The following is a 24,460-nucleotide window of genomic DNA, read 5'->3' as shown; positions in this document are numbered from 1 at the left end:
GGTGCTGACGGTGACGGAGGCGAGTAGTCGTCCCTAGCTTTTTTAGACTCATTAAGCCTGGCAGTCTTCGTTCCGGAGTGGTCAAGCCACTTCTTCGGGACCGACGCCCCACGGACGCGTGAATTGGAAGGTGAGGATGGAGAGGCGAGAGACGAAGGTGGAAAGCTCGTTAGGGTAAAAGGCGCGATTTGTTTCCCGACGTCGCGTCGCCCACCGTCCCTGGACTAGAAAAACAAATGTCTTCCTTCGGGAATTTTTCGTTAGGATTGGTATTTACTGTCGCCGAGCTGATAGGAAGGGAGGTGGAGGGAGCGCTGAGATATCTATGCTTTTAGTGTTTATTTTTACTCAAAACACCGGCGTACACGCGCTCCTTCAGCCTCGACGACGTTATCAATCACCCTGTGCAGCCGGCTTCTCACTTACGTGATTATCCATCCCCGAAACACGGATCTGTGCAACGGACTTTTCTTTTACCTCGTCTTAATGCACGTTCCTGCGGTTTGTTCACATAGGTGAAAACGTGCCCTTCTCGAGACGACGATGCCTCTACACTCTCGGATGATATTCAACGGCGAGATAAACGATGGAATGTTGCCCACGAGTCTCGCGCGTTTTCAAAACACCCCGTGGATAAGGTTCCTCCTCGAAGATCATGAGGAATTTTCCTACCCCTTGTCAGCATTTTCGAGATTAAAAATAGAGGAGAGACAGAGAGAGAGAGAGAGACTTCGTGAAATGGATGAAACACTCCTAGACCTAGACTCTCCACTATTTTTCATTATCCTTATATACAATTCCCACGTGAAGCTGGGGTAATATTTTTTTTTTTTCCTCCAGAGTATTTTTACCCTCTGCGAAGCTGAGGAGCGATATCCCTGAGGTTTTCGAGGCGTTCCTGGGTCTCCTCCGCAGCATCTGCCGGAGGTTGTGGAGCCCATCCCCAATCTCCGAGCGCGAATTGGTGTCAAAGAAGTGGCTCTAAGGTCGTAGCTTTTATTAAACCCCTGGATTATAACGTCACCGTCATCCTCTGACGATTTATTGACGTTAGCCGAGACGGCGGACCGCCGGGCGTGGCCAACGGACCATTTATTGCCAGGTCCCTTCCACACCTATTTCTTGTCCGAGAGAGCAGCTAGCTTCTCTTTCGAGAAAAGGTGTGTCCATGCCCATGGCGGGCGAATTGACCGGAGCTACGAAGTTACGATTAATCTGTCACGTGTCCAGGTGGTCATGCTCGACGATTAGAAAGGAAGAAGGAAAGAGAAGCTCCGCGAAATCTTTGTAAGAAAAACAACAGCAGCATTCGCTCAACACGTGGTCGTCGAAAGCATCCTCGGAAACTGGATCCCAGAGTCCTTCTCATCCCTGCGGAGACTTCAGCCCGCGTCCCTCGGGACTTACGGAACGGAGCGTCTACTGAGAGAGCAGGTGGTAACCACCGGCAGGAGATCAGGACTCGGGGTCATGCCTCCGGGAAGTGAACCACGCCAGGACTGTTTCATCCCGCCATCCAGTAGCGTCCCGTCCCAACTTCCTGGAGCATCATGTGGTCTCTCGTAATAACAACTGGCTCCCCTCAGGAAGCCGGAAAAATCTCTGCCGTCCATGGGTTCCTTTTTTCTCTCCCGTCTCCCGTTTCCGTCTCCCTTATCACCGTTCGAACTGAAACTACCAGCCAAAGTTATTGTACTTTATAACGAAGGGAAGCTTGGGGTGCGCAAGTCGCTGTTCACATATTTACTATTTGTCTTGGTAACTCCAACACTGTGGATATACTTTGCCCCCCCCCCCTACCCACCCCTCTTCCGCCGCCATTCTAACACGCGACGAATCCTACTCGGTTCCTGTCCCAGTATTCATCCCGTAATTTACCAGATGTTAATGAGACGCGGTGTGTCGCTGGATTCCTTCATTGGTTTACACGCCTGGCTTACACCATGCAAACTGAAAACATTCGGCACGGAGTTCGTCCTCCGCAGAAACCATTCTCATCACCAGGAGCAGTGATTAATCTCGTGCAACATGCGGATCAGAGTCGCCTGGACGACGGTGTCGGATTTGAGGCGATGATGAATAGACTGAATGGCCGTCTTTTCCACTCGTCTTTTCCACGATATCTCTGCTCTTTGCAATTTTCCTTTGCGGTACATTTCTGCTGGGGTAACGAGTCGCCCCACGGCTCAATAGCCTCGCGGGAAAAGCTGAGACCAAAAGCAGCCGGTGATTACTCCTGAGGGATGATGATGCCGCCACCGCGTCTTCTGGATGTATGCGGTGCTCGGAGTCCCGAGTGATAATGCGGAATTCCTTTGATGATTCTGGACGGAATTAAGGCGTCCGAAGCCAGTCTAGGGTCACTTTCCCTCATTTCTCTGTCCTTCGTTCCGCTCCGATGAAAGCGGAAACCGCTGCGGAACGAAGGTTGCCACGCACAAGAACTTCTGTTGGGCTTCTCCCACGTCGAAATAAGAAAACAGAGGACATTTGACAAGCTTTTATCTCTGGCGTTACATCTGATACCGTAAAATGCTGTTCTAATCTCGCAAATTGCACGGGAGTTTTCCAACCAATGTTGAAAGATTTTCAAGCGCCGTTCAGTTTTTCACGTCCTGTTGCAGTCTTCACCAAATCCTGCCCGTGGACTGAATTGAATCGTAAACCAAACTAAGTCTGAAGAGTGGCACGCATAATTTATTGGGAAGTCAACTGGGACTAAATTCTCGGCGGAGAATAAGAAGAGAGAGAGAGAGAGGAAAAAGAGAAGGATGAGTTGGTGAGGCTGGAGAAGAGAAGCAAGACGTGAAGAAGAAAAAGAAATGCAACTAAAACCAAACAACAAGAGAAATAGAATACTTACCGAGAGTAAGACGAGACTTCTCTCCAGGAAACGCTAATAGCCGTTAAGTTCTTGGCTAAGCTGGTGAACACGTGGAAAGGATCATCGTTGGGCAGGAAAACGAAAAGAGATTTCGACCGCCACGTGCGGCGAAGCGAGACCAGGATCGACCGGGCGTGACCACGTGGTTAAACTCGCTTCAAGGTCTCGTGACTCAGTAAGTGACTCCGGCTACTTTTCTTTTCCCCAAACGAAATTGGATTCCCAACTTCTTCGCGTCCCCCGATCAACGCGATTGCCTTCACCACACCGGAAACGTTGTTCACTGATTATCGTGAGATAATCTCAAAAACATCTACCACCACCAAGACTTCCAATGGATTCTAAGACATTTACAAGTCATTTCCAGCTCATTATAGGACACTAAAAATGGAGTGTACACATCCAGGAGCCAAGCAAAATTCAAGAACATATCCAGGACCAAATCTCAAAGTAGCATCTTATATTTCATGGTACCAAGGAAGGGACCCTTTAAGGTGAGAAGTCGGGTAAATACCAGCGCAGTTTTGTGCGCAGAGTAAGGTGTCTAATTGTTTTCTCAAGCAGTGGTTGTATACATGTTTACGTGAGTGCATACATACATACATACATACATACATACATACATACATACATACATCCATATAGACGAGCACCGCATACCTTCGAACTTGTTGTACATAAGTGGCTGATACCTAAGCTCGCGTTTTCTCGAACCGAGTTCCTAACTGGTTAGGCAAACAGGGGTTGGCTTCAGGGAGTTATGTACAAGAAGACGGGTATAATATGGGCAACCTTTGGCGGGTTCGCCTTCTTATTTGGAGGACCAAACGAGTTGAGAATTCTGAAATAGTTTCGGCACATCTTGGCAGGCCCCGTTAGCACCATATCTGCGCCGAAGGACGAGGGGCGCTCGAAATTAGTCGAGGAGCTGTACCTACGCTTAGCTCGAAAATTTACGCCCTGACTAAGAAAAGCTAATAAGCGTTAATTTAATAAAATAGAACCACTTGCCCGTCCCTCCCTCCCTCCCTCTCAACCCGTTCGCCGAACCCCCGTATTCCGGAAGCAAGAATTCAACAACCTTCACCTCTTCTCGCATCCAGGGCTTTAGCTACTGCGAACAGATCACGCGTTTACACTTCCTTTGGCCAAGGATAAGGACGAGCTTTAATTACTTTCCTTTAATTTACCCCCATATTTAACCCCCTGGTGTCTAGTTGTCGAGGGTAAAAAATCACTGATTCCGTTGTGTTAGTTCGTATTCACAATTCACCGTTTTACAAAAAATTTTGCTTTTTGAAATAACAATAACGTAGACTTTAAACTATACGGAAAGCGTTTACCTTACTCCGTTCAAATCCTGCATCGGATTCGTTTCCTTTATTTTTTTTCTTACAAATTCAGGCCAAAATGTGATACAAATCTTTCAGCAATAAAAAAATCTTCAATCAGACCCTGGCCGAGCGTTTGATTCACGAATGAACCCGATAATCGTTATTCTTCGAGACGAATTTCGGTCCGACGGGTCGTTAGGTGTATAACTTCACAGCTCGGGTGTTTATTGCCGGTTGTAAATATTACGTAAAAGGGTTGTAAATATGTCTCGAATGAAACGAATGGCGTTGAGCCCCTGCGAGTCGATGGGTCTTAAATCATTTCTAAAAACGGTAAAAGCTACTGTGATTAGAGACTCAAAAACTACCCTGCAAGAGAACAAATATGACGGTGATCGCATTGAGCACCTTTTCAATCGTATATATTTTTTGTTTCACCAATTTCGCAAAATCTTGGGAAAACTTTTTGCGACGGGGCAGAAAATTCTAACCCCTTCAAATCAGTCTCATCTCAACTTCGTTCGGTCAATAAAAACTGACCCTTGTTCATTCTGACTTTGAAGAAGAAAGACAGAGAAAGAGAGAGAGAGAGAGAAAGAAAAAATCACCTGTAAGCGTCTAGACTTTCATTTTTTACACGTATCACTTTTTGTATACACATACTTACCTACATATATATTCATGTGCGATATATCACGCAAAGCGAAGAGTCTATTAGCCGGAGATGACATTACACTGCGGTAAACTATAAGTGCCTTTCTCAAATTTCGTGATTCATTACGCTCGTTTGTTTTTTTTTTTTTTTTTGTTCTTACTTGTTTTTGCTTCAAACGATGTTCGGAACTCGATACATGCTCTCCTGTCCCAGTTTTTTTTTTCTTTCTTTTTTCTCATTAATTTCTTTTCTTTTCTAATTGCTCGGGTGTTTTTTGGGAGGGAGGGGGGAGGGGAGGGGGGAAGGGGAGATTTCATTTTCCCGCGAAAATCAAAAAACTAATAGCGAGCCGAAGGATTAACCGGATGACCGCGTATCGGTGGAGGAAGTTGGTATTGTAACGTATTAATCAACATCAACCCCTCGTCGCGATATTTAATGCTCGAGATATTGCGGGGAGCATAATAGCAACAGAAGCGGTCCGTCAATCCTGCCGGGCGAAAACCGGGAGGCGGTGGATTTATTCCATTCCCTGCACTCGTGCGGCACAGAAAAGCGTGACTAAAAATTGCAATATATTCTCCCACGTTGCGACCAAGCGGTGCACGCAAATCCCGACGTCGCTCCATACGTGCAAAACGCGTTCGTTATACATAACACATAATGTGCATGTATGTATGTATGTACGTGCACACATATATAGCACAAAGTACAGGTACTTTTCATTTGAAATGAATAATTCTATACGAGAGTAATATTGAAATGTGACAGAATTTATGTAATTTTTTAAAATAAATATGATATATTTTATTCAAAGTTCCTGTTTATTGAGTTTCTGTTATTATTTATTGTTTTCTTCTTTTTTTTTCGATTCAAGCATCGTTTCCTTCGTTTTAATCTAATTCATTATTTTTTCATTCATTATCTATCTATCTATGTATTTATATTGATCTACTCTTGGAACAAAATGAAAATCGAATTTCACCAGAACGGAGTTTAGTTAAATAGTTATTTTTTGTGCACAAGAAAGCATAGTTTTAAAAATAAATTCCAAGAAATTAAATTGTTGTTTCTTTTTTATTTTTTTCAAAGACACAAAATTTGAAAAAATAGCTATTCTCAGCCGATTTTGGCACCATGACGTAACAATGTATTTTCAAGTCTCAGACTTTGCGAAAAAATGTCATCGATTTAAAAAATTTCCGTCTTCGCACTTTCACAACGCCAACGCGCCCGTTGATTTTACGTGGAATATCCCATATGTATATTTATTCCCGGATCCTGTAGCCGCACACACAAACCAGCCGCGTTTAATACATCGTATCTCTTAAGGGTTGAGCGGGGATTCGAGCTTGCGGGGTTACGGCTAAGACCGCAGCCCGTTTGTCATGCTTTTTACTAATAACCAAAGCTCGGCTGCGATGCTCGGAAACCTGCGCGTATAATGTCACGTGGGTTTTAATTCAAGACACATCGCTCTGCCTACCAGAATTATTACATACATTAGGGTGGCGCAAAGAAATCGACTATTTTTTTTTTTTTTTTTTTTTTCGAGTATCGTGTGACAAAATGTTAGTTTTTGATGTTTTAAGAGCCCACTCCGAAGGACATCTCAAAAAAAAAAATTGTAAGAGGTCGCTCCAAATTTTAAAAAATGTCAAAAATCGTCAAAAAATTGAATTAAAAAAATTATATTTTCAGTATTTTGTTTAATTGTTAATTCATGTCGTGGTGTATTGTTATCGATTCTTTCTTACTAAATTGAAAAAAAAAAATTATGAAATTTTAATATGAATATTAAAAGGTTGCTCGAAAAGATCTAAAGAAATGCACAAAAAAAAAAATGAAAAAAATTATGAGCGACCTTTCAAAATTCAAATTTTAAACTGAAACTTTCGGAAACTGATTTTTTTTTCGTCTATAAAGTTATACCGTAACTAGAAAAAAAAAATAAAAAATCGATTCTCGACGATTTCTAACGTTTTAAAAAATGTGGAGCGACCGCTTAAAAATATTTTTTGTGAACTGTCCTTTGGAGTGGGCTCTTAAAACATCAAAAACTAACATTTTGTCACACGAGGATCAAAAAAAAAAAAATAGTCGGCTTTTTTGCGCCACCCTAATATATATACACACACACCTATACGTACCTATATATTATAATAATACGCGTATAAAGTTTTGCATGAGTAAAAAACGTCGAAACTGTTCAAAAACGAAAAACAAAAAAAAAAAAAAATACACTTTGTCCGGAGGGATAAAGCTTCGGCTTCGTTCTACGATCTGTATGTGAATGTCGACTTGGGAGGGAGTTTCTTTTTCTTATTCTTCTCTCCTTTTTTACATACCCTCCCGTTATACGAATCTTGAAATAAATTTATTCCGGGCAATTTAATTTCCTCCTAATTTTTCGTATTTTTATTTAAATGCTTCATATTTAAGGTGGTTCATCACCCGTGAAATACCTTTACTCTTATATATTAATTTAGTCATTTCAACAAGAAAAATTCAACCCAAGAACGCCGATCGAAATACGTCTCACAGTTAAAAGTGCAGCATTTTTTTTTTTTTTTTAACCAAGAAAAATCAATCAAAAAATATACCAGATTAACGTAAACGAAACATTCGTTACAAAAAAAAAAAAAAGAAATAACAAAAAATAACCGGTAACGAGCTTACACGAAACTTTAAAAATACTGAACCTGTACTTTTACGGGGTAGAAACAAAAAGAAAAAAAAAAAAAAAAATCACCGCCCTCTTCCATTGCGACAAAATGAGCTTTTTTGAATTGTATATTTACCTGTTCACCGAGTATAATTGAAAATTCATGAAACTTTGAGGAGAACTTGTTTCTTTCTTGTTTTTTTTTTTTTTTCTTAGTAAGAGGGTAGTTTCAGGATCGTTTTTGGCTAAGGTGAGGAAGTTCGTTAAACCCGAAAAAAAGCTCCGGAAATAATCGTACGCTGAGTTTCTAGTCCCGGAACGCGTTTCGGGGGGTGTGAGAATTCATTTTCCAGTCACCAAGGGGTCGCGCGAATTCCTCCCTCACGAAAGAGAGCGGAGCTTATCTTGAGGAAAATATTTCGGCTTGAGGGTGGTTTTTTTTTTTTGCGGGTGTGGTATTCGGCCGCGGCTTAGAAGGTGATTTTTTACCGCGGCACGTCGAGAGGTAACTTATGGACGGGTTGAGATTCTTAAAGAACTCGTGTTCCCCCCCTCCTCTAAGGGTCCTCGGTTTCTCCTGGCGGCGGCGGAGGCGGCGGAGGGGTGGAAGGAAGAAGCGGCGCGGGATGCGGGAGAGCTTTTATAATTTCACCCCTAATTTATTTTATAGCCGAGCTAATAAAAAACCAACTACCCCGATATATATCCTCGTCTTCCTCTTCTTCCTCTTCTTCTTCCTCTTCTTCCTCCTCCTCCTCTTATTCGTCGTCCTCTCTTTACCGGCCTCGGTGTATGCCGAGAGCAAGACTCCCGAGGGATGAAAAGTGAGCCCCGTTTTATGCTTCCACAATGCGAACACGTGTTTCACTGCGTCGAGAATATTTTCACCCCACACCGAGAGACGCCGACGGTCACCATTCTTGTCGGGATACGATTAATTTAACGCTTCGCGAGGCGAGTGTGCATCTTGACGATAAAATTGCCCCGGGGTTAAGATTTTCGGATTAATCTTTACCGGGGATATAAAAAAAAAAAAATCCCAGACTGATATTTCTGCGTCATTTCCCGTATTCCGCTCAATTAAACCGCGTTCGTTTATTCCATTTTTGTTTGTTTTTTTCTCTCTCTCTCTCTCTCTCCCTCTTTTCACCTTTATCGATGATCAAATTTTTTACCGATTCTCGCGGGACGGTTGAATTTTATATTTTTTTGTTTTTTTTTTTTAACGAGTAATCGATAACTTTTTTTTTTTTTTTTTTTTTACTTTTTTCACAGATATTATTCAACCAAAATTACGGACGTTATTATGTAACAACAATTAATTCGGAAAAGAAATCTGTTTGTATATTAGTATTGAAATTTGGCGAGGGTCAAAAGTTGAAAAATTTGAAACGTGCGAAAAGGAAATAACGAAAGTTGAAATTTTGATTTTCTCAAGTATCACTGATTAGAATGACTATTAATCAGTAAGACTTTCAAAAATCAAGATTTCGAACAATTCAACTTTATTGTCTGTATAATTTTATTTTCGCATGTTTGAAATATCGATACATCGGCCATTTGCAATATTGATCCTTTCAAATTTTGACCACCACCCTTGAAATTTATTACAGGTTGAAAAAAAAAAAATATAATAATAACACGATTATGTATATACAATAGCAAAGGACATACAACAACGAGGAAAATCTGCTTTCAAAGAATAAACGATGGCGGTTATATTTATACAATTCCCATGAAAAAGCGAGCTGGCTCTGTCAATCGATTCGAGGACAGTCGACACTCTTGAAAGGTGGGTAAATGTGAATTCTATTCATCTTTATTATACCCCATATCTTTTGGGGGGTATTATTTACATAGCCTGAGATGTAAAACGTGTTATACCAGCAAGCACAGGTAAATATATAGACGTTAATCCAAGAACGGAAAATACGAAGCGATGACACCTGCTTTGTGCGCCCCGTAGAGAGGCTGTCAAAACTGCCCTCGTCAAACCGGCGTGACGTCGAATCTCCATTGAACAGAAAATTTAGGGGAACCGTTTCACAGCGCAGCGGTCAGAATATTTTAGAATCCTCCAACCCCCAGAGGAGAAAAAAAATCGCAAAATAAAAAGTGAAGTTTTATTAATTGGGGAGGATGGGGCAAAGTGGGCAGCTTAAAATTTTTGATATTTTAAAAAAATTTGTGGGCAAAATGGACCCCCTGAAATTTTTTAAATAACTAGGGACAAAATTAACTAACTTGAACTTTGTATTAAATATGAATTATTCGGAAATCATTTACTCGAGTAATTGCACAGCTCGTAAACGCGAAACGTTTCAACTTGTGATTTACTCTCAACTCGTCAAAGTGAAATAATTTTCTGAACTTGAATTTCTGATTACATTTTCTCGATAAAACTAGATAATAATTAAACATAATTATTCATATAAAAACTAAACATTTTATTCTGATTTTAGGCATTATTTTCTTTTAAGGGGCCCACTTTACTCCATCTCAGAATTTTTAATTCAGCGATTATAATTCAACGTTCATATTTAAAAAACTTATCATTCGCCATAATATAGTCGTTCTTGCCAAGCCGAACAATAGCAACAACAACAAGAACAAAAATATTTTCCAGACGGTCGAAACTTTCGATCAAGAATCTTTGCCGAATGTAATTATCGAAGAAAGTCGTGCGAAAATTTTTTCCTCTCTTTTCTTTTTATCTCTCTTCTTTCCAACGTCGACGTTCTATCTTTTCGCTAAATTTTCGCACCCGCATCGCGAACTTAGAAACAATTTCTCAACGCGATTTCTAGCCAATGGGTATTCGATGGGGTAAACATCCCCGTCATCCCTTATTTTCAGTGCTTAAGGATTTTTTTTAGCCGACTCGCTCATCACGATCGAATAATTTCTTCGCTCCCCGCTCGATCGTTTCTTGTGAGAATTAATTCTTTCCTCACTTTACAGAGAGATCTCAGTTATTCTTTGCATAAATAATTAATCAAGCATTAGAAACGACTAAAATGATCTTCAATTTCTCAAAGAGCGTCTCGTAATTATCTGCGTAATTCGCTTCGAAGTCGATTACTCACTTCGACCAATTTCTTAGGCTCTTATAAAGTAAGATTACTCGTTGATATATATTTTTTTTTTCATTTTTTTTTCATCCCTTCTTCTCCTTTACTCAAGCTCTTTATTAAATAATTGCCAAGTGAAATCGGCTTAGACCGCGAACTCGATGATTGGGAAAAATCGTTCGTCGCTTTTCTCTCGCTTATAAAAGTTGTCCTCTTTATTCCTTTCTTTATTTTCTTCCTTTTAGTCTTACGGGCACACGATCGTCATCAGTCTCCACATTTAATAACTCGACAAACTTAAAGGAGCTTTGCTGTATCGAAATAAATCAACAGTCGGATTAAGTCGAGCTCGGTTCGCCTGGAGTCACGTGTTGTTACAATATATCTATATATCTATAAGTCGGTGGTACGTTAAGAGAAATAACAACCACTTGTGGGTCATGAATTGAGAATTAATGTCGCTACGAGTTCATTTTTCATTTTAATTTTCACTTCGATCCAAAATTGGACATAGAGTGAGCCTTAAATTTTTTAATCTTTCGATAAATTTTACGAGAGGAGGAATTCTAACGATTCTATAATTCGGATTTCCACGTTCTATAAACTCTCAACTCTTTCCCTTTTCCACACTTCTATTTTCAACGATTTTAAAATTTTCCAAATAAAGTTTTAACTTCCTTAAAAATTGACTAAATCGATCCATAAATTTTTTTTCATCTCTCTACATTTTTACCCCCACTTGAAATATTTTTCTTTTTTTTTTTTATTTCAATATTATTCAAGTAGGATGATAAAAGTAAAACAACGAACATTTGTCAGTTGGCGTTTGATCTGTGCGTCAAAAACGGCTTCGAGTGTGTTCGTTTAATGGCTCATTTATCTGTCACTCGACATTTTAGAGCTTAGAGCTTCAATTTCTGCCTCGCATGTACAGGGCGCGTACTTAATTAGGTAAAACGTTATTGCAAAGTACACGGTTTAATTAAAACGGCTCCGATCGACGCGACGGGGCTAAGGCAAGGGAAACGCCGCGATCCTAGCGTTTGAGGTGGAACTTTAAGTTTCGGCACGCGGGGGAACGACGTCGACCCCCGATTTTAATTAAACCTGCAACGGGACACCGCTTAGTCCTGATCACGAAAACGAGCCCCTCGATTATTATTTCCAACTGACGACGACGACGACGACGACGACCGGCAAACGGCGAACGTCGTGCGGATTATTTCCACTTACACGTATAATAATAAAAATAATTAGGCCTGTTGCCCCGCAGCGATTTTCTATTTCAATTAGCAAGATTTTTCTCTTCAATTTCCATCACCTTATTTGATCTTTATACATAAGAAACTAAAATTCGCAGGATTTTACAATTAAATGATATACGTAAAAAATTTACACGTCGCGTTGTGCAATGTTTTATCGATAAAAAAACATAATTCTTCTTTTCTATATAATTAAACAGTTTTTGTTGTTGTTTTTTTTTTTTAATTTAGAAATTTATCGTTTTTCAGAAATTTATTTTCTCTCTCAAAACTTTTCTTCAAACACGTATCTCATTTGGCCTGCCGAGTCTTATCAGTTTCTGATTTCCCACTAAGCCATTTTCGAGATCATCGATTCGGTGACGAAAAGTAGTGCAACAAAAAAAAAAAAGGAAACAATTCTTCTAGCTTGTTACTTTCGTTTTATATATTTCGATATGATCAACTTTGTTATTATTAAGGTCTCATTGTTATTTTATTTGACAGATCGGTTTATTTGGATTTTTTTTTTGCAACCAACTGTAGCTTCCTTTTTTGTAGTAACGGTCAGAAAAATTTTCTCATGCCCTTTTTAGACTCTTGAGAGAAACATTGACCGCAAATGGTTGTGAAAAAATGAAAACACACGTATAATTTACCTTAAATATTAGGTAGATAATAAAAGTGTGTTGAATATTGAGGTAAGGGGGGAAAAAAAGTAGCAATAAAACATTTTTGATTGATAATATAATACCGTGACGTATGAAAAATTCATTTAAAATTAAGATTGAATTGCAACGTTTTTTTTTTTTTTTTTGCTTCTCTTTCTTTCTTTCTTTCTTTCTTTCTTTCTTTCTTTCTTCCGTGTCTGTAATGGTTACAAGTCCGTACGTTTTATTAGCGAATAAAGGTATTAGGTATACAAAAAGATCTCGCTGAGAAAAGCATATAAGAGATGGAGAAAATGGGAGAAGCCGAGGGGAATCCTATCAGAGAAAAAGGATCCGCTGTCTTTTCAAATTTGCAGTGAGTTGTCGGGGCAGGTTACGAGGCACAAGTAACACCGCCTGACGTATATCAGACGTGTATCAGGTGAGCGAAGCATGTATAGAGTTGAAGAGAGAGAGAGAGAGAGAACGCGTTACAGTGTCTCGGTTTTCCCTTTTATCTCTCGGAATATCGCGAATTTTTTCAACCTTTCAGGATGGTGGAATAACGATTCAGTCGAAAGAGGTCTGAATTAAAAATAATCAGAACACGGCTGCGATTTTGTATGAAAAAGGTTTCCAACCTTCAGGAAAATCAAGGTCTGAAGTAATTTTTGAGCCGCGTAGCTGGAATTTCAAGAAAACATCCAAGTTTGGGTATTTTTGCATTTTTAACACAAAAACTACAGTGGATAGATGAAAATTGACTCGACCATCGTGTAGAGTGGAAAATTCTACATCAAATCGTGTCATCGTATGTCAGAAACGGAATCGTTTTAGGAAATTGTTTCATAAAAATTCTCCAGATGCCGTCGGTAAGTAGAATTTCTGTTTTATCAATTTTTTAATCCAACTTCGTTTCCGACGATGTACGACAACATCAATTCGATGTAGAATTTTCCGCTCTACACGATGTTTAAAGCATTTTTCATCCACCGATAGCGGTTTTTTAGAAAAAGGCAAAAAACTGCTCAAAAATGACTTGAGACATAAAAATGCAATCACATCTCGATTCGAATGTTTTTAATTCAGACCTATTTCGACCGGACCGTAAGAAACGAGACGAGGCAAAGGCGTAAGGAGAAGAAGAAGAACAAGGGAAACCGGAACCGGAAACCGTGTTTTCGAAACGCGACGCCGCAGCGACAGCGACAGCGATACTGCGGCCATTCTACGTTTGATTGCGTTCGAACGTGGCCGGAATGCAAAAGGGAGCGTTGGACCAGCCGGATGCTGTTCGGCGAGTGCATTTCGCGGAATTCCCACGGGAGAGGAAAAACGGGGAAGCCGGAGGGATGGCGGAAGGCTGGCTTTTCGCTTCTCGAGTCCGTCACGTCGTATCAAAATTCGAATTTCTCCCTGGATATGACGGTTCCGGAATCCGTTATTCTGATAATATGCACGCTGGTAAAACATGATTCGATTTAAGAAAATTTCCCACTTTCCAATTTTATTCTTCTTCTTCTTCTTCTTCTTCGGATGCCCGACGCACGTTTCAACTTCTCAAGAGAAAGAAAAGCTCGCGTAAAAAAATACTGCAAAATTTGAATTTCGATGATCAACTTTCACGACGATTATCCCGCGCGAAAATTTTTGGTCAAAAAACGGACTGTGAACGGAAAATAAAAGGATTTTGGATTTTTTTTTTTTTTTTTTTTTTTCTTTAATGGCAAAAATCGTTGAATAAGCGGTAAAAAAAAAAAAAAACCTGCATTATTTTAAATCGTATTGAGAAAATAAACGGCAATCTTTTGCTTATAATCTCAACAAAATTGATTTCACCCCAATAAAAAAAAAAAAAGAAGATAATTTCCCATTATCTACATATTTAATTTTAAACGTAAAAATATTTTTCATCGCTGAATAAAATTTTGCAATAAAATTTTATCACCGCTCAATTTCTACAATACAATTCATTCTAAATAATCACGGCAGAAAACTCGACGTAAAAAACGTTTCAAAAAAAGAGAAAAAAAAAAACACCAAATTCCAAGGAAACAAAAACGATATTACAGCAAAACAAAAAATTATCCGAAAATGAATTCACTTATATTGTATAAGCTATCAAGTTACATCGTTACCGGAGGTTAGTGAAGCAGCTAATTAACAGGACGTCAATCCCTCGCGGCAAATAAGGATCAAAGGATTAAACAGCGGCGACAGAATCGCCGGACGCAAAGCGAAGGATATATATATATATATATATATATACCTAAAACCGATAAGGAAGTCGAGATCGGGTTTAGCCGAGCTTTTCTTTCCCATCCTGCGTCGTTAGTCGGATTTAAAAAAAATTTTACCTATCCCCTCTTCTCTATCTCGCTCTCTCTCTCTCTATCTATTTCATCATTCTTCGTACATCAATTAATACGTTATTCGTTCCCGCCCGTTTCTCTCCCTCGTCTCAACCCCCCTCCTCCTGCAAGACGGATCATATTGCGTCAGGAATGGGGTATAAAAAACTTACGAGCCGCAATCTAAAACTTATGGGGCGGGACGCTATGGCAAAATGGACCCTCTCTCTCTCTCTCTCTCTCTCTTTCACTCTCTCTCTCTCTCTCTCTTTCTCTCTCTACGTGTTCTAGAGGAGAGCCAAACTTCTGCCCGCGGTTATTAGCCCCAGAAATTACCGCAGGAGTCGCTCGTAGCCCGAGGGGCGAATCGCGAATGCAGCATAGCCGTCCCTCGTCCTTCGCTTACTTGTGAGAATTGCGTGTCCTCCGGGAATGGGAGAGGGTGTAGGGGGGAGGGAATTGCCCTGCAGTATCCGCAGCTTTTTAATTGTCGGGGAGAAGAAAAAAAAATTAAAAAAAAAAATAAATAAATAAATAATCACTGACGTGAATTTTCAAAAAGGTATAATCCGGAGAAAAAAAATTTATCTCCGGAGTATCTCAATAATTTTTCAAAAACTTTCAACATCATTGCATTATTGTACGATAATTTCTACAATAAAATCGTCGAAAATTGTTAAATTAAAAACGTATAAAATCACTGAATGAAATAAATAATAAAATTTAAAAACTTGAAATTATAAACGATAAAGAAAATTTTTTGTCTTCTTTTTTTTTTTTATAATCCAACCGCGGCGGGTATTCGCAAAGCATCGATCGAGAAACTGACAAATTCGCTCTGGGATCGAGGAGGCGCAGCGCCGTCTCTCCTCTTGGCTTCGCAGCTAAGAGCTCTCATTTATAATTACACCCTTGAATCGAACGACGAGCCATCCTTCTGGGGTATAAGGAACTCTCCCTTACCTGCCTTCCCGCCTTCCCGCCTTCCCGCCTTCCCGCCTTCCCGCCTTCCCGCCTTCCCGCTAGTGTCACGGCCATTAAATTTCGCCTCTGCATTTACTTCCGCTAATGAAACCTCACATTCGTTACCCGCGGAGAGAAACTACCACGCGGGGCTAAATTAGCGGTGAATCTGTTTCAAAATTAGGGTTGAAACCTACCTCGGAGGTACGTCTCATCCTTTTTTTTCCCAACCTCGTTCACCCTACGATCATAATATATGAACATACTCCTTGGGATTCTGATGACAGATGAAGTATTTTCCTTTTCTTCGAACAAAAATAATACATCCAATTATTATTATTATTATTATTATTATTATTATTATTATTCTATCCTTGACATCCTTGAAGACAAACATTTTTAAAATCGATTAAACTTTTTTTTTTTATAAAATCACGGACTTGAAAGCACATTTTGAATATTTGTTGTTTTTATTATTATTATTATTATTATTATTATTATTATTTTACAATCAAGAAGCGTTTTCTTTGCTTCAATCTTGAAATGAAAGGGAAAATCGAAGTTTGCTGGAGAATAGTTGCTTTTTTATTTTATACTTTACTCGAAGAAACTGAAATCTTTTTATTTTGAACAAAAAGTAGAAAAAAAATAAAATAAAATAAATAAATAAATGTTTAGCATTCTAATCCTATTTTGGAATTATGAAATAAAAATGTGTTTACAAGTCCCTGATTATACAGAATAGTTACATCGATTTCAAAAATGTCAATCTTCATGTCAAGGATATTTCCTCACCTTATGAGATCGCCGCAATTTTACAAAATGGCGCAAAAAATTTACAAGAATTATAAATCGTTCGTTAAAAGTCATTCGGAAATTGTAAAATGATAATAATTTATCCTCTGACGTTTCTTTAAATTAGGTTAACGATAGTAACTTAAGCCTTTGAAAAAAATTTGTATTTTTCATTTGTCGAAAGAATCTTCGCTACGTTTCCTTGACTATATACGAAATTCCTCTAAAATTTATCATTATCACGATAAACGAAAGAATAATAATAATAATAACAACAATAATCACTGTACCGAGTAAAGTTTGAAATAGAAATTTTCTAACTTCAAACAATGGATTCCAATTTCCTCGGGATTTGGCGAGAAATTCGAGATTAATCGTCGAACGGCTTATGTAGATCATAATAATAACAATAATGATGACGATACCATCGATTGTCGAGGATGATTAATATTTAAATTAAAAACCATTCAACGATGGTATCTTCAGCAGCTTTACCATTCAAAAACCGGAAATAGAAAATCTTGTGTGTTACATACATCCGTGACGAAATCGCTTTCGTTCGATATTCGAATCCGCGTTTTTTCAACCTGGTGGAAAAATAGCGGATGAACTTTGAACCCGAATGCAGACGTCGATCTTCTCCGGGGATATTTTTCACCCCCGGAATCTCTCGAAATTGGCGGCTTTGCCGCCTCTCCTCACTCCGGGGGCTGAAAGGGGCGAATGGCTGCAGTGGCTGCAGGTCCGGGGGTTTAATGGCGCGCCAAGTACAGGGTGTGGAGTTTTGTCGAGAGCACAAAGGGCTGCCTGCCTGCAGGGTGCATGCGCTAAACGAACCTCCGGGGTGAGAAATTTTTACACCTCGTTTTATCATTTCGCGATCGGTGAAAGGAGGACGTGCCTGAAAGGATCAAGAGTTCAAATTTTATCACCTATTTTTCGTTCTTCTTCTTCTTCTTCTTATTCTTGTCTTTTTTTTTTTTTTTTTTTTTTTCTAAATATTTTTCTACAACTTTCCGCTAGAAGTTGATTATAATCTGCGAATTAAGGGAGTATTCTGGTCTAGAGACAAGATTGAGATAAAAAAAAAAAAAAAAAAAGAAATAAAAAATATTCTTACCATCCATTTTTTGTACAAAGCGTTTATGGATGTTTCAAGAATACAGAAGAAGAAATGATCAAAAATAAAAAAAAAAAAAAAACGTTACAAGGTGGTAAGGTGGCGGCTACAAAACAAGAGAAAAAAAAAAAAAAAAAAAAAAAAAAACAGCGCGTCCTGGTCGACATGTTTTTGAGTCTTGTAGTGGTTTCGAAACAAGAAATCCAAAGAAATTCTTTATTAGTGAGAACGTCTTAATGGACCTAATGTCCATGTGCTCCATGTATATAAATAGTTTCCAGGATCATGAACGACGACGAGGACGACGAACACCAACCACCACCACCACCACCACCACCACCACCACCACCGTCGGCAGTGTCCGAAGCCACAACGCAGCATTATCGAACGGCTTTTGTTCTCCGTCGACGACGTGGTTCACCCTTTCGTTTTTTCACCTCTACCAACGAGTACCTCATACGCCTCCGGCGGACCTTTTTGCATCATGAAACGCCTATTTTTTTCATTTTTTTATTTACTTCGTATATACATATATCTATATATATATATATATATTTTTTTTTTATTCCCTTACTTTCGTTGCCGCTCCTTTTTTTTTCCATTATCTCGTTAAAATTTTCCGCCTCAGATCGCAGCGCGAGGTCATCGGCTTATCACCTGTGAGAAAAAACGGCAAAAAATGTTTACCGTCGCCCCTTCATCTTTGTAACTAGAGGTAGGTATAAGGTTATACCTAGAACTTACACCCTTTGATCGATCAGACACTTCCGTCCGGCGTATGTCGCGATACCTACACGCCTGATTGAATCCCTCAGACAGTTTCTTATTATACTTTTATCCACGTAAATTCTAGGCTAATTTTAAACAGATTGATAATAATTAATAACTGGGTCGGAATATTGTGAAAAGAAAAAAGTATTCGAGACTATATTTATATCATCACGTGTCTCATTTCCAAATTATTTCAAATGAAGAATCAAAACATTTTCTGATCAATGAATATTTCGCAAATTTATTCAAAATATGTGAAAATCTGTAATATATATATATATATTTGTTCGTCTTCATTTTTTTTTTTTTTGGTAAGACTTTCTTCCGATTCAAAAAAGTGTTCCTTCATTCGTCGAACAATCGATCAGAAGCAATTACGATTTTGTTGATTGAATGAAATAATCCAAATTTGTTCGAATAGTCAACGAAAAGTAGTTTATTATTTATCTTTTTTTTTTTAAGCATCGTATCGTGCAAAAAGACAAAAAAAAAAACAATGTCATTTGCCATATTTGGTAAACTGGATAAATCCTCTTTGGGGTCATTCATTAATTACGTAAGGGTCCCGAGGGGGTGGAGGGCGGGAGGTGGGGTGGTTCAAAAATCCATACATAAGCTTATTTCGAGGCAAGAGTAGAGGGTGAAATTCTTGCGTAAATTCTTACGTAATATTTTGCAAGTCAGTATAATCTGCGTAATAGAAATTTTCCATTGAAAAAAAAAAAAAAAAAAAAAAAAAAAAAAATGTCCGTACAGCAATGTCTCAGTAAAGAAAAATTCTTACATGGGGCAGGGGGAGAGGGAGAGGGAGAGGGAGGGCGAGAAGGGGAGTTAAAAAATGGCTAAAATCTTGCTTACGTAATTAACGAGTGGCTTCTCTAATTCCCTGTTTAGCGAAGTATACGAATTTCTAGTGCCTGCTGCAAAGGTGAAGGGAAGGGTTCTTAAAAAGCTCGCGTGAATAACGAGCTTTTGCCTCGTGTGTAACTACACACCGGCGGAGTATTATAGCGGCGAGGAAAACCTCCCCTTGAGAATTTTCAAAAAGTTCCTTCAAGCGGACGGTTTCGGAATACCGGCAAGTCTGCAGCTTGCGAAGCTGCAGCTTTAAGGGTATACACATATGGGATATTCCGTGTCAACTCGACCAGTGTTAAACACCCCGAAGATATGAAAATGATTTTATGTAGATATATTTTTTTTTTTTTAACATTCTAATCGACAAAAAATGCAACTTGAATTTTTTACAAATATTTTTATCACACCGTTTGTCATTTATAAATATTTCAAGTCAATTGCGAATGGCCAATTTTGAGAATCTGAAATGATTTTTAAAAATCCAGTGAATGACAAAAAAAAAAATACTTCCCCTCAAGATAAACGTGAGCCAAATTTATTTTTCTATTTCTTTATCGCCTAATTCGGAATTTGGACATTTTTTTTTACCCAAAATTATCTTTACCAACCGAAATTGCGCATCATCGAATTGATGAAACCGAACATTTACAAATAAATTGATCCTTCCTTAACGCTTTTTGATTTAATCCTGTGTTAATTTTGAGTTAAAAAATTTTTGAATTCCGAATTCAGGTGATAAAAAAAAAAAAAAAAAAAAAAAAAAAAATGGAAAAAACTTCAGGTCACGTGTTTTACCGAATAGAATCTTATAAAAAAATATGAAATGATTTTGAAATGCTCGGGGCTCAACACTGGTCGAATTGGCGTGGAATGCCCCATTTATATGTATATACATACCTGTTACCTACCTTATATTATACACATATATGTGACGGGAGTACACGGGAGAGAAACTTGTCGACGTTTTCGTGTGCGTGCGTGCGTGCGGCGTGCGGCGTGCGGCGTGTCTCTCGCCTTAAACCGTGTCGGAAACGCAACTCCGCAACACTTGTTCCTCGGTATACGTGTACAAACCTCGTACAAGTTTCCACCACGCTCCCCTCGCCTAGTTTCTATGGCTAGATCCTCAAACTTTATCCAGGGGTTCTTGGAAAGCTAGACGATATAGGTAGGTACACGGGGATCCAAGAAAGTGGAGGAAACACCACGCCGAGTAGTAACGCATCCGCATCAACAATGTAATACAATTTTTCAACGTTTTTTTTTTTTTTTTTTTTTTTTGTCGAAAATTCATTCAGGATTTATTTTCCAAATAAATAATTGGTAAAATTGGTAACAAAAGATAGAAAAAGATGCGATTTTCGAATAATCGACAAATCTCTGAATTCTTAAGGAGGTATTCTGGTCTAGAAATTTGAAAAAATCGTTTTTTTCTTCCTCCACATTTTCAAACTTTAGACCTTTAATGTAACCTGCAACCTGCAAATACGTTGCTAATAAAATGACAGTGAAAAACTTTAATACTTTGATTTTGACGCAACGAATGTATAATTGGCCAAACAATGAAGTTCGTCAAGTTTTATCAACTGCAAGTCCAAAATATCAAATCTCAGGTGTTTTATTTAAATTCTGTTTAAGGAATGCGTTTTTTTTTTTTTTTTTTTGTATTTTACTGTTTTCTTTTTTTTTTCTGATTTCCCCGATGTATATACCGGATGTCAAATAATCGTCAAGTGTATGAAACAGGGGTAAAATTTTCAGTACAAATCTATTGCCGTTTTATTTATTTTTTCGAATTATTCTCACATCGCGAGAAAAACGCAAGTTTTCAGGAAAAAGGAACTCAATTTTTGAAACTTGTCCGAAAGGTCTGAAAATCATTAAAAAAGATGTTTCTTTACTCAAATAACGACGTTGAGAGTTAATATTTATACTCTTTTACGGATTTAAATGAGAAAAATTACATTCCGATGTCTGACCTCTAGGCGTATAATTATTATCATTCTTATTAAACTTTCAGAGTGATGGAAGTCGGGGAGGGGGGCAAAGTGGGACATCGGAAAACAAGTAAAAAGAGAAAAACTTTTTCATTAAGATTTCCAACCCCCCAGACTATTCTCCAAATTTTAATCTATTTCACAAAGTGCAGCAGTTTAATAAGAACGTTTGTTTTTTTTTTTTTTTTTTTTGGCAAAAGCACCGATTTTTAACCGAAGGATTTTGATCTAGCATAAAAGGATCTCAACTCCTTATATTCCAATATTAATATCATTATCCCGCAGATCTTTTTCCATTTAGAACGCGTTAAAGATGACAATGAATTAGCTGAGCCGAGCCAAGCCGAGAGTCGACATCGTCTCCGTTTTTCCTAGCGAGAAAAAGAATCAAGGGTCCCAAGTCCCTGGGCCCGAGGGCACGGTAAATTAAGCAATTTTCTCCGTGAGGCCGCTGCGGTGTCGCCAGTCGAGCGTCGCTAACGTTTTCCTGGACGATTTTCATTCACCCGTCGCCCTCCTCGGCCGCATCCCGCATCATCCAAGGTACCGCTGGGCCTTAAGGGGCCTTAAGGGGCCTTAAGGGGCCCAACAACGCGCCGCGGGGTGTTTTTGGTACCTGAGTATTATTGAAATATTGAATCCCCACCTCAACACGAAAATCTGGAGGAGCTGTCCGAACCTTTGCGGCTTCTCATCCCCACATTCGAATGGGACCCATCCGCCATAATGGGACCGCCGTTTCTATACCCATTTTATACCCGAGTATCTCCTCCTCCCAGGAATCCGAACACCGTTGTACCGGATTTCATCAATACACACGCGCTCAATGCCGCGTTACACGATTGTCGGTGATACAAGACCTTCCCTATTCCTCGTGCATCATCCCTCGACTCCGAAGTCTGCCGGGATTTCTACCCTCTGCGGTTATGCTTGTTAGGTCACAACGCACAATGCAACGAATCTACCGTTTGTTATTTTGATACAGATCGTCAGGTTTCATTTTTCATTTTTCCTTTTTACCTTTACCATTTTTTTTTTTTTTTTTTTCTTTACCGACATCCGTATATAATACTTTACTTGTAAACTGGTCCGGCGTACCTATTTCCGCTCTTAACGCGTTGCAAAGTGTTTCATTTATTTACTTATTTCTTCTCTTTATTCACACGGAAGTAAAATTTATTATATAATTTTTGGAAATTTCTAATGAATATATAGTCTTAAACAAATTCTCATAACGTAGAATCGTTCTATTCTCATTGAATATGACATAAAGATGCGTGATATCAAAAGCATTACAAGCAATATATTCTAACCTCAAAATTTCTCAAGTAAATAAATTGATTTTTAGCAAAATAAAGCAAAATAAAAAAACAAACAAGGAAACAAAAAAAAAAAAATGGTGAACCAATTCACCGGTTATCTTATTGTCATATTACATATGACCCAAAGATGCGTGATATGAAAATATTACAAGCAATATATTCTAACCTAAAAATTTCCCAAGTAAAAAAAATTAATTTTTAGCCAAAGAAAGGGTGAAAAAAAAAAATAAAAAAAATACAAAATAAATAGATAAAATGGTGAACCAACCATTGTTGAAACCAATTCAACGATTGTCGAAGGATGTGATGGTATATTTGTTTGAAAATGATTAAGGCGTTAGGTATCTCTACACTTTTCCGAGTGATTAATCAAAGTTATCCCAAGTAACCGGGTTTTAACCCGAGACCCGAATTATACACACCAAGTAATAACATATAAATTAAAATCGTACAGGGAGAGTCTGCTGCAGATATCTGGGGAGTTATATATATATATATACATGTGTGAGGGTGTTGGTGCAAAGGGTTTACACATGACACGTATAATAACTTTGTGAGGAGATATAATTTATCCCGACGATTATCCCGCGCGACCGCGGTTTGGTTATTATTTATAATTGTGTTAAGAGCCTAGAGAGCAAGGCTGAGCATTGCTCCCAACAATTGGGGATTACGGTAACCCAACAATTACCAGGACTGTAGGACCTCTATACCTTCTCAGCATCATTGAGGGAAAAATTGAACGGCGCGGATTTCTCATTCTTCGCAATCCGATTATATTCCATTTTGTAATCTTAATCGTATTTAAAAGCTATCCATCCATCTTTTTACCTGATCCTTCGTATCCCTGTCCTGCATTTCGGAACAAACTGAACCTTAAGGGAGTCCTGACCTGGTCGATTATAACGTTGTTGTTCATGTATTCAGATAGCAAAGTCCACGTGTTTTAAACGCAAAAACGGCTCAATAATCCCATTCGATATACAATCTTGAACAGAAAGACTCAAATTAATTTTTATTTGATACGGAAATAAAGAAATGGCACGAAAAGTACGAATTAACTATTGCGATTTTGTAGTTTTCGTGCCATTTCTTTATTGCTGCATCGAATGAAAATTTTTTTGCAATTTTTTTTGTTCAGAATTGTGTATAAAATCGGACTGTCAAGTCTTTTTTGCATTTAAAAAACGTGGACTTTGATATCTGGATATACGAAATCGACCAGGGCATCCCCTTAAAAAGTTTCGTTTCTTTTCTAACGCGGTAAAATTCAAAATTCCAAAAACTCGAGTGTTTTTTGAGTCACGATTCTTTTTCAAACAAACGTATGACTTCCAAGCAATGAGCTGCGAAATTAATATTGCGCAATACGCTGACCGGAAGTTGAGCCCAAATCAAAACTTTCGCTTTCGTCTTCATCCGGATACCGATCGGGCGATTCAAAGTATCAAAGGACGGTCTCGAGACTTTGATGTTTCCATATTTTCGGGGATGACCGAACGTCTGATGCTTCGTTCGAAAAACATTCTTCGACCCTCCTTAAATTCCGAGGTTTTCGGTTAAGATTCAAACGCGGTAAAACCGCGCGAAAACGTTGCGTTCGTAGTGAAATATTTTCGCGGTTCGAGACGGTGAAAAGAAAAGTCATTTTCGACGCCGCAGGTTGGCTTTGACACCCTGCTCATGGGGCTCGACATTGTATCGCGGCACTTTGAGGTGACGACAGGAGGACAACACCTGGTCCACAGGAGGACAATAACCGATGTTTAGAGCTCGAATCACC

The sequence above is a fragment of the Diprion similis genome, chromosome 7 (assembly GCF_021155765.1).
Source record: "Diprion similis isolate iyDipSimi1 chromosome 7, iyDipSimi1.1, whole genome shotgun sequence".
NCBI lineage: Eukaryota > Metazoa > Arthropoda > Insecta > Hymenoptera > Diprionidae > Diprion > Diprion similis.
The sequence above is the reverse complement of the archived record's forward strand: the minus strand, read 5'-3'. Positions refer to the sequence as shown.